The following is a 19,040-nucleotide window of genomic DNA, read 5'->3' as shown; positions in this document are numbered from 1 at the left end:
GGGCATGGGGAGAGAGGTTGTTTGAAGTCAGGGTACAGTGTCAGCAAGACCCAGCACACATCGGAAATCATGAGTCTAGTCTGCTCTGGCTGAGGCCCACGGATGCAGAGGGTATTTCTCAGAAACCTCTGCCCTGGTAAGTAAGAGTAAGATATGTGAGGTCTCGGTTCGGGAGTGCCCTCTGCAAATGCATGTGTTAAATCAAAGATGATTTAGTGTCCATCATTAAAGGACACTTCCCAAAGTATGGGACATCCATGCAACAGAATACTCTCCAGCCACCAAAACATGTCAAATAAGCTCACTGGCATGGAAAAAACACTTGTGGTCTATGACAGGATTGGATTTTAATGCTGCATAAATCACTGCAGATGGTGACTGCAGCCATGAAATTAAAAGACGCTTACTCCTTGGAAGGAAAATTATGACCAACCTAGATAGCATATTGAAAAGCAGAGATATTACTTTGCCAATAAAGGTCCGTCTAGTCAAGGCTCTCATTTTTCCAGTGGTCATGCATGGATGTGAGAGTTGGACTGTGAAGAAAGCTGAGTACCAAAGAATTGATGCTTTTGAATGGTGGTGTTGGAGAAGACTCTTGAGAGTCCCTTGGACGGCAAGAAGGAGGTCCAACCTACTCCATCCTAAAGGAGATCAGTCCTGGGTGTTCATTGGAAGGACTGATGCTGAAGCTGAAACTCCAATACTTTGGCCACCTCATGTGAAGAGTTGACTCATTGGAAAAGACCCTGATGGGATTGGGGGCAGGAGGAGAAGGGGACGACAGAGGATGAGATGGCTGGATGGCATCAGCGACTCGACGGACATGAGTTTGAGTGAACTCCGGGAGTTGGTGATGGACAGGGAGGCCTGGCGTGCTGTGATTCATGGGGTCGCAAAGAGTCAGACACGACTGAGCAACTGAACTGAACTGAACCATTTATCACAAACCTGGGCAGTGTAAAGCAACACCCATTTATTATCTCACAGTTCTGTAGGTGTGGAGTCCAGGTAGGCTCACTGGTGTGTCTGCTTGGGGTCCCACAAGCTGAAATCAGGGTGTCAGCTAGCCTATGCACTTATCCTGAGGTTGAAGGGAAGGATCTGCTTACAGACGCTTTAAAGTTGGCAGAATTCAGTACTCTGTGACTCTGGAGCTGAGATCTCCATCTCCCTGCTGGCTGCCAACTAGGGTCTTTCTCAGCTCCCAGATGGCTCCCCTGTTGCCTTAGCTTGTGGCCTCACCTTCAAAGACACCAATGGACATCAAATCCCTCCTATGCTTTGAGTCTCTCTGACTTCTCCTTTTGCCTTTAAGGGCACATGGGATTCCCCCTGGAATCTTCTAGACAATCCAGGATCACCTGCCTATATTAAAATCAACTAACTAATAACCTTAAATTAAACCTACCAAGTTCTTTTGTGCCAAGTAAGGTAATCTTTTCATGGGCATGGTAGCTCATGGTATTCATAGTTCTGGGGTTTAGGCATAGAATCTTGGGGGGCCAATTTTACAATTCTGCATTATATAGTTACCAACTAAGGCCAGATATGATATAGTATGTGCAATATTATGTTTTTGTAAGAAAAAAATGCAATAAAAAACCATGGGTTATATTTATTTTCTTCTTTATCCTTGATTTTTTTTTTTTTTACAATAAACACATATTGCTGGATAATATGAAGAGTTTACACAACACTCAAACCCATAAAACTTCACTGGCAAGATGGAACTCAAGGTATATTTTCCCACAGACAAAAATGTTTTGGGGTGACTAGAGTCCTGTGACATTCCACAAAAGATGTAATTCTAAAACTCCATGCTCCATGGATTATTTCTAGCAGGCACTAAATGCCAAGTTCTAATCAGGATGCCAAGAATAAACGACTCTTACTCCCTCATCCCCCAAACCCTAAGAGGCATCAGCGGGCAAGGGGGCTGGTGATCAGAAGCTATTAATATATGAAGAGACCATGCTCTGATGTCGCAAGAACACCTGTCTCAAGAAAGGAGGAGGCGGAGCCCCTTACAGCATGGCGGCACTGGCGCTGGCCTCACTGCTGTTCAGCTGCTCAGCCGTGTCCCGACTCTGCAACTCCATGGACTGCAGCCCTCAAGGCTCCTCTGTCCATGGGACTTTCCAGGCAAGAACACTGGAGTGGGTTGCCATTTCCACCTCCAGAGGGTCTTCCCAACCCAGGGATCGAACCCAAGTCTCCTGTGTCTCCTGCATTGGCAGGTGGATTCTTTACCACTGAGCAACAAGAAAGTCCAGGAAAGCCCTGGACTTGTGTGCATGTGTGCAAAAGCGTGTGCACATTAGCAAATGAGGCCGTGTGTGCATGCAGGGCTGGGAGCTGCAGGTGATCTGCACTGACTTGGGCTATCTCTTCCCAAGAGGAGAAACGTCTGCTATGCAAATTCTTGTATGAGAATACGGGTTTTACTGAAAATAAGGAACCTGCAGAGGCATGAGAATTTATTTTACGACTTTCCACTCTGTAATTCTCTCTTCATCCCGGATGGGCCCTCCTGGAGCAGCCACTTCCGCCTCCCCCCAGCCACTGCACTCCCCATCCTCACTCACTGCACAGGCTTGCTTATTCTCTCTCTAGCTCATTTGGTTGGTTGGTTGGTTGGTTTGGTGGGGACTCTTTTCTCCATCCTCTCTTGGACCATTTCTCCCTGATCTCCCTGCCCCCAAACGAGAAACAGCCTTTGATGTCCTTTGGTGATGAGTGGTTAAACACTACAAATCATGGTACATCTATCATGGAATAGCCCTCAGCAATCCAGAGGGAGGTTGGGTATCCATACACCCAACAACGTGGATGAATTTCCAGAGAGTTACGCTGAGCAAAAAAGACATATGGACCACGACCCCATTTATAAAATATTCTTGAAATGGTAAAATTATAAAAAGGGAACAGACCACTGGTTGCCAGGGTTGAGGGAGAGGAGGGAGTGGGTTATAAAAGGGCAGACTGAGAGATCCTTCTGGTGAAGGAAATAAAACATACCTTGACTGTGGTGATGGATACACAAATGCACTCATGGGATATAACTGAACAAACTGCATGCATGTGCACCTGTGTGTGCACACACACACCAATGAATATACATAAAAGTGCAGCGATGTCAGTATTCTGGCCGTGATATCTTACTATGGGTCGGCAAGATGTTACTTTTGGGGAAGCGGCATTAAGGGTACACAGGATTTCTCTGATTTATTTCCTACAACACATATGAGTTTCCAACTACCTCACAATGAAACTTTAATTGGGAAAAAAAAAGTGAAGGATAAAGAAAGATTTTTCTCAGGCAAACAAAAACAGAGGGCGTTCATTGCCCGGAGATGTACCCTGCAGGGGATGCTAAAGGGGGTTTTTCAGGCAGAAGGAAAGTGATGGAGGTCAGACACTTGGAGCTGCAAAAGGCAGAGACGAGAGTAGAAGGAGGAAGAAATGGAGCTAAAAGAACATCTTTCACTTTTCTTATTCTCTGTTGATCTAAATTCCTAGCTATGACTTTGCAGCTTTCTTCTTAGACTTTGAAGCTAATTCTCTGGGCCAGTGTCAAGCATGTTTCCTGAAAGCTTGCAGGCTTCAGGCAGACTCTGTGTTCTTAGGCCCATGGCAGGAAGACACAAGGGTCTCCCAAGCGTGCCGCAGCTTCTCCCAGGCACGATCCTCCTTCTCCCTGAGGAACCATGACAGTATTTATGGGAGGGGGCCCACTGAGCCCTCAGCACGTGGATGCTCTCCAAGGCCACTCGCAGCCTCAGTTCTGCCTTTTAGTGTTGTGTGACCTTCGGCAAGTCACTTAAGCTCTCTGGTTCCAGGTTTCATCGTTTCTGTGGTGGTTGTGCTGGGCCTTCACTGCTTTGCAGGGGCTTTCTCCAGTTGCGGTGAGGCAGAGCTACTCTCCGTTGGCTGGCTTCTCCTTACGGTGACTTCTCATTGCAGAGCACAGCTCTAGGGCGCGTGGGCTCAGCAGTTGCGGTGTACAAGCTTAGTCGGTCTGCGGCAGGTGGAATCTTCCCAGACCAGGGACCAAACTCGTGTCGCCCGCACTGGAAGGTGGATTCTTATCCGCTCTACCACCAAGGATGTCCCAGATCTCATATTTAACAGTACTTTTCCGGGCAGTGGTGGCAGTTATAAGATATGGGATAGAGCCTGCCACATAGATGCTAAAACATGTTCCTCCCTTACTAAGATGTATATGACCGTTCCTCCTACTGGGTAGATAGCTGGCACTCATGGAGTAGATCCCATTCCTTGACAAAATTCCCGTGTGAGGCTACAGTGCTTTGTCCTCTCCTGAAAGCCTGTCCTTGGCAGGGAGGCAAACATAACTATCAGTTATCCCCAACATAACTTCTCAGTTGTCCTCAAAACTCAGGCTAGGGACTAGCTTCATGGGAGGCCCTGAAGTTTAAGGAAGCAGTTCTAGACCCAAACCACCTAAAGAAACAGCCACCCTGACACCTCCCTCCTCCCCAAACCCCTTGAGTAGAAGCCTTGTGCTGCCTTCTCAAAGCTCCAAAACCTTTGCAGCTTGATTTTAATACAATTTTACAGTCCATTCTAGAGACCCAGCAGTCAGAATAGCATCTCTAAAATGAAAATCATTTTTCTAGGTTCCATATATATATATGTATGTATGTATATATGTATATATATATGGGTTAATATACGATATTTGTTTTTCTCTTTCTGACTTACTTCACTCTCTATGACAGGCTCTAGGTTCATCCATGCATGCTCTGTCGCTAAGTCATGTCTGATCCACGTCTCTACAAATGACCCCCTTTTGTTTCTTTTTATGGCTAGAAAAATAGCACTGATGAACTCATTTGCAGTGCAGGAATACAGATGCAGACAGAGAAAAGACGTGTGGACACAGAGAGGGCAGGGAAGGTGGGATGAATTGGGAGAGAAGTGCTGACATATATACATGACCAAGTGTAAGATGGAGAAGGAAATGGCAGCCCTCTCCAGTGTTCTTGCCTGGAGAACCCCTTGGACAGAGGAGCCTGGCGGGCTACAGTCCACGGAGTTGCAGAAGCCGGCTATGACTGAGTGACTGACCCTGTGACGTGGGTGGTACAGTAGCTAGCTGTGGGAAGCTGCTGTGTACCACAAGGAGTTCAGCCTGGGGCTCTGTGATGACCTGGGGAAGGGGGTGGTGGGGTGGAAGGCTCAAGAGGGAGAGGATATATGTGTATTTATAGTGGATGCACTTCATTGTACAGCAGACACTATCACATTATCAAGTAATTATGTTGCTGTTCAGTCACCAAGTTGTGTCTGACTCTTCACGACCGCATGGACTGCAGCATGCCAGGCTTCCCCGTCCCTCGCCATCTCCCAGCGTTTGCCCAAGAAAGCAATTATACTCCAATTTAAAAAAATAAATTAATAAATAAAATGAAAATCAGGTTGTGTCAGGCTTCCACTCCCTAAATCCACACAGTGGCTCATGCTGTACTTGAAACAAGAGCTGCTCATCAGGAAGGCTTGTTCACAAAGCCCGAGACCTGACACAGCCTCCTCTCCCTCTGCTCCTCTGGGGGCTCACATCATTCCAGCCACCCTCACTTTCTCTCTGGCTTTCAAATCCACGAGTGCCTCAGGGCCTTTGCACTTGCTGACTCTCTGCTTGAACTGCTCTTTCCTTGACCTGAGCTTATCTCCAGTGTCAGCAGGCAGGCTTCCCTGACCTTTGTCTAAAACAGATGCCCTCCCTCCCCCGCAGCAGCCTTCTCTCCCCTCTCTGTTTGTCCCACGCACTCCCCACAATCTGAAAATGTCACATCATTTACATATTTACTTGATTTTTGGCAGGGGGAGGGGGGCTTCTAATTTTTGCCTGTTTCCTCCTTCAAGAACATCAGCTCTGTGGGACGAGGGACCGTGACCCTTTGGACCTAGTGCCCAGATGTGGGCCAGGCATGTGGTGTGGGTGGTTTCTAATACTGATTTGTAAGTGGAGAACTGTTCCTCCCCTCCTGGCACAAGTAACTCATGCCTGCATAGGCTCCTGATCCCTGGAGAACCATCAGTGGATCCCAAGCCATTCCCAGACCACACTCTGGGAAGCTTGCCCAAGGGAAACGAGCCCACGACCCCAGACAGTCATGTCTGGTGTTAGGGCCCAAAGACAAAGACTTTTCAGGCCAGGCTGGGGGGCCCAAGGCAAGAGATGCTGAGTAAGGGGGCACTGAACACGTCACCCCCGCATGGGTCGCATGTGCAGTCAGGTAGCCAGGTTGTTTGGGATTAGGGAGCGCTGCCAATTCAGCTGCCACTAAGGCAAAGGGATTGTACCTGGGGAAGATTTATTTTTCCTGCTCCATATCTCATGTCACCCTCACGTCCCCTCCCCTTCTCCCGCTGGCTGAGCTGCACACCACTCCCTCCGTGGTCATGATACTTCAGCCAAGACCAGAGCGACTCCCCACGGCCCCCTGCTCCCCACCAATATGTACAGATGTCTGGGTATCCAAGGAGGAACATTTGTCAGGAGGCTCCAGGAGACAGATGACTATTCCATAAAGATCTCATTTTTGTTGGAGTCCATCCACGTCTCTATATTGTCATAAAAAGTCAATAGGAAACTTCCATTTAGAAAAAAAAAAAAAAAAAAGAGGCACAATTAAAAAGAAATAGGGACAGCTCCAAGAGAGGTTGAAGATTAAAGACCGAGAGGCCCAGGGCAGGCAGGGGAATTTTATGAGCTACCAAAGAAAGAAAAACACACCACACAGAAAATGTGCCCAGCAGAAACTTGTCTTGGCAGCCTTAGCTGAGTCGAGCCGGCCAGTCTGGAGTGCTGATCTCTGCAGACCCTAGCGTGGGGGAAGGAGCTTGGGGTCTGCTCAGGGTGCAGCTGTGTGCCTGGCCTCTAGCTGGACAGGGGCTCGGACCCCCGAGAAACACTGCAGCTGCCGCAGTTGGGGGCCACTGAGGCATTAGACCTCTGAAACGGTAGAAACACGCCCACCTGGGAGCCACAGAGGTCAGCAGCCCGAAGCAGATTAAACCTTCGTAGGTTCAGAATCTAGGACTCTTCTGAGATGCTCTTGAATTAGCCCTCATGGAATTTTCCAGATTCCAAGAATATGGAGTTAGACTTCCTCAGGTTTGAGAGACTGAATATACAAATGGACAATGACCAGGCCAAATATAAAAACAGAACTCTGGGATTTCCCTGGTGGTCCAGTGGTTAGGACTCTGTGCTTCCACTGCAGGGGGCACAGGTTCGATCCCTGGTTGGGGAACTAAGATCCTGCATGCTGTGGGCATAGCCAAAAAAAATTTTTTTAATTAAATAAAAGCAGAATTCTGCCCCATAACCTATAGCAACCTGCTCAGGAAACCAAGCCCTTATTCACAGCCAACAGCCCAGGAAACCAGCCTGCTCTAAGTCAGACTCACAGGAACCCAGATTGCTGTTTTGCTTGACAATCCAGGAAGATAAACAGTCATTGCTGTAACCATCAAAATGGCCAGGACTTGATGAATCACTGACAGCTTCTCTAATTTTTGTCCCCACATCCAACTTAGGACCAACACGAGAAAGCCAGATAAAAGCCCTAATCAATTACACAGGATGTCCGGTCCTATGTAGCCTGCCTCCGGATCCAGTATGCCAACAGCCTCCAGATCCACTGTGCCAACAGCCTCCAGACCCACTGTGCCAACAGCCTCCAGACCCACTGTGCCAACAGCCTCCAGACCCACTGTGCCAACAGCCTCCAGATCCACTGTGCCAACAGCCTCCAGATCTACTGTGCCAACAGCCTCCAGACCCACTGTGCCAACAGCCTCCAGATCCACTGTGCCAACAGCCTCCAGACCCACTGTGCCAACAGCCTCCAGATCTACTGTGCCAACAGCCTCCAGATCCACTGTGCCAACAGCCTCCAGATCCACTGTGCCGGCAGCCTCCAGACCCACTGTGCCAACAGCCTCCAGATCCACTGTGCCAATAGCCTCCAGACCCACTGTGCCAACAGCCTCCAGATCCACTGTGCCGACAGCCTCTGATCCCTTCTTACCCCTCCCTCACTATAAAGCTTTCCCATCCGCTTGCCTTTGAGTCTCTGCTACATGCAAGTGATGGTGGCTGACTCCCTTTCTCTAGCAAGCTCTGAATAAATTGGCTGATCTTCGAGTCTTCCCACAGGTTAAATGCCCCTCTCCCACCTTATCAGATCACTTCCAGACTCTGAGCCTCTGTCCGGGCATCTCAGTCATGAGTCAACGGCAGTGAGGTTGCCTCCATGGCTGGTCACAAAGGATTCATGAGGTCATTCATGTATGGCTCCTGGCAGGATACCTGGCATACAGTTACTGCTCAATGAATACTGACCATCATTTTTATTATGACGTCATTGCTAATCACCCTTCAAGAACCTTAGAGATGATCTCCTGGAACTGTTCTGATGACCAATCTGGGAAGAATGAAAGCTAAGTCAATTGAGATTCATTGGTTTCAAGCCTTAAGTTAAAGTGGAAGCTTGGAGCTTGGTGCAGCCAGGGAGCAGCCAGGGCTCTTTGGAGAGGAAGCTGATAGGACCTGGAAATTCGATATCTCCACTGAGGTGGGTGGAAGGAAGCCAAAGGGACTTCTATCTACAGGGCAGGATTTAATACTAGGCTCTTAACCAACTCTGTGGATTATGCAGGGATTATCAGGCCCATTTTACAGATAAAGAAACTGAGGCTCATAAGAGGTTAAGTGAATCTCTCAGTCACATGGGTACGTCTTGAATCCTAAGGTGCTTGGGATTAGAATAAGCCAGGGAGAGGGAGTCTTCCCATAGAGTGTGGAGACCACAGAATCAGAGGCAGTGCAGGACAGGGAGAGTGTCAGTAGGTCCCAGCAAGGGTCCTGGCAGAGAGAGCCCAGTGGCCCAGACAGACCAGGGCGACCAGACATGAGGAATGGGCTGCGGCTGCAATGGGTCAGCCTTGGTCTCTTGTGTGGGCTTCTGGGCAGGACTGGAGGGGACAGGGTGAGCTCCTGAGCAAACTCTCATGTCAAAGAGCCAAGCTCAAGGGAAGAGGCTAGAGGGGTTCAGGAACCAGACCAAAGGCAGAGGGTGGATTTTAGAACTTGGCTGCAAGGCCAGCCAATGACCTAGATGACATTCAACTTACTAAACTGGCTCTTGAACTCCTCTGCACTAAGACAGGCCCTGCCCTGAGGTCCAAAACCTTGATGACCTGCAGGTGCAAACAGATGGCTGTGGCTGTGGGGAGCTGAGCAGGTGAGCCCAGAGGCCAACCTCACTCGAGTCTGTACACCCACACGCATTTACAGAGCTGCACCAATGGTGCTGATCAGTAAGCAGGGAAGACACGACAGATGAATGCTGTCCTAGAACCAGCCTGGAAGGATATGTAGGAAACTGGTAACGGGAGAAGAAAATCAACCTTCGGATCAGAGTTAGGGGGCTTTTGGTGCTTGAGGATTTTTACAATGTGTATATATTAACTTTCAAAAAATAATTATGACAAAAGACTACCCTCGTTAATGAGGATGAAAAAAATTATAGAGTTGAAAAGACAGTTGAGAGACCAAGAAAAGACGTTCAAAGACAGTACAGGGACCCAAACCACAGTCTAGGAGGTCCATCTGCTCTGTGTCTCAACACCCCTACCTGGGCATGCGGACAAGAATTGTGTGTCTTTGGCTCCAGCAAGAAAAGCCTGGATGAACAGCATGTACAGGCCAGGGCCAAGGGGGCAGGGGGTAGCTAGGCTTTCCTTTCATCTTAATAAATGGAAAATTGGGACCCCTTTTAGCAATTAGAAATGTATAATAAACACAGAGAAAGGAAGCAAAATAATAATTGTAAAAACGATGATGGCTCACATTTATATAGTACTTTCTATATCAATTGTAAATGTGCATATGTGCTCAGTTGCTCGGTCATGTCTGACTCTTTGTGACCCCGCAGGCTGTAGCCCAGCAGATTCCTCTATCCATGGGATTTTCCCAGAAACAATACTGGAGTGGGTTGCCATTTCCTTCAACATGGCAGGTCCCGTTTAAGAATTTCTTACATAACAGCTGGCACTCCCCTGATGGTCCAGTGGTGAAGACTTTGCACTTCCACTGCAGCGGGCATGGGTTTGCTCCCCAGTCAGGGAACTAAGATCCTCTATGCCAGGGGTGGGGGGGAGAATTTGTCATACATAATAGCTAATACAATCCTAATAATGATGAGATAGGTACTATTATTGTCATATTTTACAGATGGGGAAACTGAGGACCAGACAAGCAATTACCCAAGATCACACAGCCAGTATGTGTTGCAGCTGGGATTAAGTCAAGTATTCTGGCTTCAGGGCCCACACATATTTTCATATGTGTCCTGATAAAAGAAATTTTCACATATTGAAGCATGGGGAAGTCATTCTGCCTTATACATGAGTTAACCTGAATTTCATGCTATCATAGCCTGTTTGTGGCGTATCAAACATACATTGTATATATACTTTAATTATAAAAGAAAAAGGTTCATTGGCCAGAAGTAAAGGATGTCTATGTTAAAAATAAAGATCAAATGCTCTTCCTGCAATGCCCATGCTTGTCCTCCTTGGATGATATGACTCTCATCCCAGGTGCCAAGGCCATATTGACTCACTTTATACATGTTGATCTATTTTTTTAAAACCTTGACAGACTGTATCCATGACTCGTTTAATGTTCTTTGTTATGACAACATATTAAACTGCTGAAAACCATTCTTCTCCCAAGCAGATCCTCTGAGAGGTTGTCTTCTGGGCTATAACAGTCCTCAGTTTGGCTCAAATAAAACTGTTTTTGATTCTGATTACAGATTGTTTATCGATTATTTCTGTCAACAGTCCAAAGCATTCAGCTTCTCAAATCCTTTTATTTGAAGAGCTCAGATGAAAGTAGGGGGAAAAAACACACAATTCACAGATCCAAATGGACTGGCCTGAAGTCTAAGAGGTCCCCTGGCCCTGTTTTCACCCCACATATAATTCCTTAAGAGACGGTCCGAGTGGATCTGAAGCCCCAGCGGGAATCGTCTACCTGGCTCAGAGGACTGCAGGGCCTGGATGGGGAACAGACCCCTTTCCCATCTTACCTGTGAATGCCCCACCCTCAGGCCTGGCATCCCACAACTGGAGAGGCCGCCGGCCTGGTCTGCCTCCAGCCTTGTTCTCTGGATAGACAAGCCAGGTCCCAGACTGAAAGGGAATGATTTGACTGAGTTCACCAGGTTCAAGGTGGAGAGGAGACAGGCTCCCAGGCCTCTCTTTGCTGGTGTCCTGGACCTTTCATCAAAGAGGACTGAACTCCAGCTTCCCTTGTGGTCCAGTGGTTACAAATCTGCCTTGCAATGCAAGGGACACCGGTTTTCTGATCTCTGGTCCAGGAAGATGCCACAGAGCAGCTACGGCCATGCGCCACCACTACTGAGCCTGTGCTTAGAGCCTGGGAGCCACAGCTACGGAAGCTGCAGGCCCTCGAGCCTGAGCGCCACCACTAGAGAAGCCACCGCAGCGGGAACCGGCACAGGCAACCAGAGGGCAGCCCTCGCTCCCGTAACTAGAGACAAGACCCAGCCAGTGCGGCCAAAAACAAGTTAAACAAACAAACAAAAGTTTTAAAAAGAGCAAACTGAACTTTTTTTTTTTTAAGTTCATCTAAGTCCTTTTAAATCCATAAGACTTTGACAAAGTCTCTGTGGCTTCATGATTGCTGCCTCCAATAGGGACACTGATTTTCCTGGAAAAAAGCAAGTGCTGAAATAGACCTAAGTTTAGCTGCAGAAAATACATACTAAGGAATATGTTCCAGTTGCCTGGATGTTGGAGGAATGACAAAAGGAAAAACAAGCTAAGTGTTTACATGACTCCAGTCATTTCCGGTGATTACGAAAGATGGGAAGTGTCTGCCTTTAGAAATCTAGGAAACAAGACTGAAGTGAATCCACACTCACGAAACCAAATCCAGTGTAAAAATGTAAGAAATGAACATTGCAGGGAGAAAAAAAAAAAAAGAAAACCTAGTAAGATACAATGGGTCTGCAGAAATCTGTTCACCTGGACGCCAGAGACATTTTCTTGCTTCTGAAAGTTAGTGACAAGGGAATCTTGGGCACTTCAAAGAACACGGCTGCCCATCCTACCGCGAAAATGCTCCCAGGACAAGCTCTTCTCCCAGTTCACTGTTTTCTGTTTTTCTTTCTGAACCACAGTAGATAGAACACTTACTCCTTCACAGTTAAGATGCATGTCAGTGATAAGCACAAAGTCTGATGTTGGGTTTTGATCTCTGCACCCACAGTGGGAGTAATTCTGTGGAACTCAGGCAAGCTCTTTGATCTCTTCGTGTTGTTGCTGTTGTTTAGTCCCTAAGTCGTGTCCAACTCTTTGTGACCCCATGAAATGCAGCCCACCAGGCTCCTCCATCCATGGGATTTCCCAGGCAAGCGCACTGGAATGGGTTGCCATTCCCTTCTCCAGGGGATCTTCCTGACCCCAGGACCGAACTTGCATCTCTTGCATGGCAAGCAGATTCTTTACTGCTGAGCCACCATGGAAGCCCTTGATCTCTTTGGGCCTAAGTAAATAAAGATACTTAAGCCATAGCCAACAAAGTTATCCAGATAAAGAGACACTCAAAGATGAAGTCTAAATTCATTGGCAGGTAATGCCCATCACTGCTCAAAGGGTCCAGAGCCGCCAGCAATCCCTTTGATTCGCTTTCTCCTCAAGGTTCCTATTTCATAAAAGGCACACTTCACTTATCAGTAATAATGCATTGTGCCTGTTTGAGTTGGCCAAAAACATAACTAAACTACCAAGCAGAAGTCCTGGTTGATTACTTCTGCAGAAAGTTATCAAAAGAAATCAATGTTTCCATGAAAAATAGGATGTCATTTTAACAAAAAGTGTTAGTTGCTCAGTCGTGTCCTACTCTGAGATCCCATGGACGATAGCCCGCCAGGCTCCTCTGTCCATGGGATTTCCCAGGCAAGAATACTGGGTAGCCATTCCCTTCTCCAAGGGGATCTTCCCGACCCAGGGATCAAGCCTGGGTCTCCTGCATTGCAGGCAGACTCTTTGCTGTCTGAGCCACCAGGGAAAAGTTAACCAAAAGTAATGTCACTCAAAATGGATTAACTATATATTTCATATTTGGAAACAGTGTTTGTAACTTACAAAAATTGTCCTTCAGCTGTATACTATCTTCCGGAATCCTTTTGAAATCCAGGGACCTTGAACTTGGAATTACTGTATCTGGTGGTCTCTAAGATTCTAACATTCCATGATATTTAGTTTCAGATTTTCTGGATGCCAAGGGGGAGGATGGATATTAAGAACTCTCATCCACTACCAGTAAGAATATAATTTGGTACAATATTTGTGAAGTCCAATTTTGCAATAAATGTTAAAATCCTTAAATGGGTATAGAAGAAGTTCTAGTTCCATTATATCATCCATCTAGTTATATTATCCATCATAATGGTGGATGGAGTAGCTCCTGCCTACTAGACCAAACCTCCTGAAGATAACAAGTAACAACTCGAAACAAAAGATTTTAGAAAGGAAAGCTGTGAATGTGTTGGAGAGCAACCAGAAGCAGGCAGAAACCAAAGGGGACTTTGACCTTTGAAAAAAGGAACCACACAGGATGAGACCTATGTTTAGACAGTTTTCTGATGAGGGCAGTCCTCAGCCTGCCAGACAGAAAGCTGCAATCTTAACTGTTTGAAGTGTCAGAGGACAGAGTTCAGGGCTGTCAGAGTGGCCGAAAATCAAAGAGCTAGATCCTGAAAGAAGCTAAAAATTTTAAAAACTGAACAGAGATTTCAAATGCTGAGAGAGACAAGAATGTGGAGTTTGAATCTTGCCAACTTTTCCAGGAGAGATTTCATAAACACCTTGAACATTTTATTGATATCCAGAGAAAAAGGAGGGGAGACAATCAAAGATTATGTCCCAAGACAGAAGATATTTCCCTCATATTAAGCAAACTATCCAAAACAGACCCATTTTAAAGAGTAAAAATCAACCAACACAATACTGTAAAGCAGTTATCCTTCAATTAAAAAAAAAGTCAAAATCAAGCTTCCATAACTTCAAGTTGATATGCCATAATTTCCTGCCTGCTATCGTCAAAGACAGACAAAAGATACAGAATCTCTAAACCCACCGTTCACAAAAAAATACAATAAAAAATTTCTGGATATGCAAAGAAACAGAAAAATGTGACACATACTCAAGAAAAAAAATCAAGCAATAGAAACAGAACTCTAAGGAAACCTAGATGTTGGAATCAGCAGATAAGAAATTTATAGTAGCTATTCTAAATATATTTGAGGAATTAAAGGAAAACACTGCCATGATGGGCTTCCCAGGTGGCTCAGTGCTTAAAAAAAAAAAAAAATTGTCAATGCAGGAGACTCAGGTTCGATCCCTGGGTTGGGAAGAACCCCTGAAGAAGGAAATGACAACCCACTTCAGTATTCTTGCCTGGGAAATCCCATAGACAGGGGAGCCTGGCGGGCTACAGTCAGTGGGGTCACAGAGTCAGACATAACTTAGTGACTGAATGACAACAACGCTGCCATAAACAGGTAGAGAATCTCAGCAGAGCCATGGAAACAATGCTTTAAAAAGAGTCAGATGGAAGTTCCAGAACTGACAAGGCTCACAACTGAAAAATTCGGTGGATACCTCTAACAGAAAAATCTAGAAGACAGGCCGATACAAATAAGCCAATCTTTTTTTAAGCTGCCTTCAAAAAGATTATGCCATTCAGTGTATAAAGGCATAGGAACCGAGCAATGTGATCTATGATAAATCTAAAGCAAAAAGAGCTCTTTTAGAAAGAAATTGAGCACTCCCCTGGCAGTCCCGTGTTTAAGACACTGAACTCCTAAGACAGGGGTCACGGGTTCAATCCCTGGTTGGGGAACTAAGATCCCACATGCTGCACGGCATGGCTATGAAATAGAAGTGTGTGGTCAAAAAGCATTCTCTCATGGTTTAATTGATGATATCTTTACTCAAATAAGCCAGTCTTAAAAACACAAAACGAAACAAAGTTTTTAAAATGAAAGAGCTTCAGTAACATTTGGTACAATATCAAGCATTCTAATATAAGTGTAATTGGAATCTCAGAGAGGAAGAGAGGGAAAATGAGCAGGAAAAGCATTTGAAAAATATGGCTGAAAATGTCCTAAACCTGATGGAAAACACTAACTTCTAAACTCAAGAATCTTAATAAACTCCAGGGAAGATAAACATACACACTCACCACAGAAAGGTATGTCATAGTCACATTGCTGAAAAATAAAAAGTCTTAACCAGCCAGAGAAGAAAATGACACAGATACAAAAGACCAATGACAGGAATCACATCTGAGGTTTTATCAGAAGCAAAGAAGCAAGAGATCATGGGATGATAAGATAATGAAATGATTGGCACTAAAGTACTACATCCAGTAAGATACATTCTTCAAAAAATTCAGGAAACAGACATTTTTAGCTAGCTGAAGCTGAGCGACTTCTTCATCAGGAAATGTGAAAGGAAGTTATTCAGATTGATGAGAAATGACACCAGGAGGAAACCTGGGTTTTCAACATGAGGAAAAGATACCAAAAATGGTAAATATGTGAGCAAAATAAAAGACTACCATTTTGTCCTTCTGCAATTTATTTTAGAGATAGCCAGTAACTGCTTTTGCCATGATATCATACAGCATGAATCTCTGACCAATTGGAATTAGACCTTATCAACAAGTATCTAGAAAAATATTCAAATAAAAATTAAGCAACACATATTTAGGCTTTACCATTTATACCTTAAAAGTAAAATCCTGAAGCTATGAAACCCGTGGAAGATCTTTGCAGTCTTGGGGCAGACAAAGACTTCTGAGTGTGACAGGGCACACAGGTCCACTCTGGCACCCGGATTGTGTCTTGGAAAAGGAAAAGTGGAAAAGAAACCCTGGGCAGTGTCAAAACCTTAGATCTCACTGTCTAAGTTTTACAGTTCGCTTTTACTAACTGAGGACTCTTCAGGTAGTCAAATGAAATATTAGGTTGCTACCAGTAGGAAAAGGGCTTGGAGTTCAAGATGAACTTAGATATTTAAAAAAACGAAAGTTAATTTTTTTTTTTTTTGCCCTTCTGACATGCAATTGAGTTATTTGTGCATTTCTAGAAGATTAAAGTGTGAGGAGTGGCCCATGGAGAAGCAGCCTTAGGGAAGAAAGAAGAGGAAACAGTGGCTGGAAACCTCAAGGACTCCAAATCTAGATTCCAGGGTCCCTTTACACTACGGTGTAGCCCCGGTAATAAGACGTACCGCACTAAGCTTCATTGAGCTGTCCTGGCTCAAAGCAAGCTGCTCTCCCTTTGGAATTCAAATAGAAGCCCTGTGCAGTTTTACCTCTAGAGAAAGGATATTTTCTTATATATATGGCTTTCCTACTGGCTCAGACAGTAAAGAATCTGCCTGCAATTCGGAAGACCTGGGTTCAATCCCTGGGTTGGAAAGATCCCCTGGAGGAAGGCAAGGCAACCCAACTGAGCGAACTAAGCACAGCACACACACACACGTGTGTGTGTGTGTGTGTGTGTGTGTATGTTTATATATATATATATATATAAAAATTTTATATTTAACTTTGAAAGTGAAAGTCGCTCAGTCGTGCTCAACTCTGACTCTATGGACTATACAGTCCCTGGAATTCTCCAGGCCAGAATATTGGAGTGGGTAGCCTTTCCCTTCTCCAGAGGATCTTCCCAACCCAGGAATTGAATCGGGTCTCCTGCATTGCAGGTAGATTCTTTACCAACTGAGCTATCAGGGAAACCTCATATTTCAGTTTATATGTATTTAATGTATAAATTTATGTATTGTGTCCATGCTAAGTTGCTTGAATATACATAGAATGTCAATGTCATTATACATATGGTATAAATTTTATACAATAAATTATATGTATTACATATATTTAATATATAATTTATTTTATATATATTTATATATATAATATATATAATATAAAAATATATAAATATATTTTAATATGTAAATTCTATATTTATAAATATATATTTAATACAGGAATTATTTATAAATGCATGTTTAATATATAAACTATATATATACATGTATTTAATTGAAGTATAGTTGATTTACAATGTATATCAATCTCTCCTGTACAGTCGAGTGACACAGTTAAATACATAGACACTTTTTCATGTTCTTTTCCATTAAGGTTTATCACAGGCTGTTGAATACCCTGTATGTTTATCCATCCTATGTGTAACCGTTTATATCTGCTAATCCCATGTTCCCAGTCCTTCCCCAAGAAAGGATATTTTCTACACTGACTCAGTACCAACTCTGAGAAACTTGTCTGCATTTTTTTGAATATTAAAATTAATTGTCAGTAATAAATGAAACTCTTATCAGTCCCGTGGGATCCTAAAGGCTTTGAAGCATTCACCATCCACAGAGCCTGGAAAAGCTCTGGCTTCTGCTCCAGGAGGGGATGATAAGGTCATTGCTGTCCCTATTCTCACCACCCACCCTGAGCACAACCAGCGGGCGGCCGGGACATTCCGGCGGCCCCAGGGGACCGAGGCTCTTTCATCACTAGAAAATTCTAGAGATAGGTTGGAACCTGAGTGACCAGCCGTCCTGGCTGCCCTGTGACTATCCCTGCTTCAGCTTTCAGAGGCCATATCTCAGGAGGTTTCTCAGTCATCCCGCTAGCAGGTCAAGAGCCGTCGGTCGGAGGCTGTGCCCTCTCCCCAGGGCAGCTGCTTCCTGTCCGAGAGCCTCTGTTCAAAAGGCCTCTAGGTATGGATGTCCCCCACCACCCCCAGCCTGCTTCGGCCTTTTCTCCTGGCTTTGAGTTCTGTTCGAAGTCATCCACCCCATCCCATGCCTCCTTGGATCTCAGCTACAGTCACTCTATCTGGGCCCTTCTGGGTACCTCCAGCCCAAGAACACAAAACTAGTTTCCCAGAAGACCCATAATTAAGAGTTACTAACAACTATAAGTTATATGTAAATTTCACAGCTAACCATTCTGATGACAAAGAACATTTACTTGTTGCTGTTGTTGTCTTTAGATCAATGTCATTCAAAATGCTTTAAAACTGTACAGCACCAGCATTCACTGCCCGCTTCTGGGCCCTCTTACCTTCCAGTAAAAGCCCGAGCCGGGGATTCGCGTTTCTGCTTTGTTTCCGGTCCATGGGAGCCCTAAAGAGGTAAAACAGAGAGACAGAACAAAAAGGACATGAGCAATGTTCGCTGATCTCCAGCTGAGTTTGGGGGCTCACTGCTGAAGCTGTACCTGTAGCTTTAAGTGGCACGGCAGTCCACTGGAAAGAAGGCTGGTTTGGACTGCAACAAGCTTCATTTACTCATTCATTCAACAAATATGCATTGCATGTCAAAGTGCTTTAGAGATTAAACTAAACAAAAACCCGGCCAGCATTCATTAAGGTCCTGGCCTGTTGTGACTAACCCTTGTGCCCACTTCTGTATCTTCTGCGTCCTTCACACAGCAGGGTATGTGGGAGTCCAGTGAGCAAATTCAAGGCTGGAGGAGAAGCAAAAGCCTTTCTTTGACCATCATGGGGGACCCTGCCTGGGTCTGAAAATTAAACTGGCAAAGATTTAACAGGAGAAAAGCATACACATTTATTCAGGATGCACATTTTACATGATCTGGAAGCCAACATAAGGAAATGAAGACCCAAAGCAAAAGTTAGACCTGAGTATTTTGTGCTGGGTTTGATGAGGATGCCCAGGTGTGGAGTATATGACAGGTGAAGGAACAGACGTGAGTATAATCAACTGGGGGAAACTGAGCAAGGCCCGTTTGTTAGGATTCTTCTCTTTATCTTCAGAGATAAGGATGATCTTCCAGGTAAAGGGAGGGTGCCTCTCACAGGAGGATTTTACGATCTGTCTCAGCGAAGAAGTGCAAGTGGAGATAGAAAAGTGCAGCT

General features: G+C 45.1%; 1 long non-coding RNA gene and 1 other non-coding gene across 12 annotated transcripts in view; one reads left to right on the top strand and one right to left on the bottom strand.

Annotated features, from left to right (window-relative positions):
* Positions 1-19,040, bottom strand: part of LOC132346534 (uncharacterized) — a 268,491-nt gene that overhangs the window by 162,181 nt on the left and 87,270 nt on the right. For all 11 annotated transcript variants that reach the window (XR_009496354.1, XR_009496353.1, XR_009496352.1 and 8 more), the window contains exon 5: positions 18,224-18,285. This is a non-coding gene — a long non-coding RNA (uncharacterized lncRNA). The remainder of the gene's footprint in view (positions 1-18,223; positions 18,286-19,040) is intronic.
* TRNAG-UCC (transfer RNA glycine (anticodon UCC)) lies at positions 7,214-7,286 on the top strand. The gene has a single exon. It is a non-coding gene; the product is annotated as a tRNA-Gly (tRNA).

Source organism: Bos taurus, chromosome 11 (assembly GCF_002263795.3).
Source record: "Bos taurus isolate L1 Dominette 01449 registration number 42190680 breed Hereford chromosome 11, ARS-UCD2.0, whole genome shotgun sequence".
In the NCBI taxonomy this organism is placed as follows: Eukaryota; Metazoa; Chordata; class Mammalia; order Artiodactyla; family Bovidae; genus Bos; species Bos taurus.
Note: the sequence above shows the minus strand (reverse complement) of the source record. Positions and strands in the feature narration are given on the sequence as shown.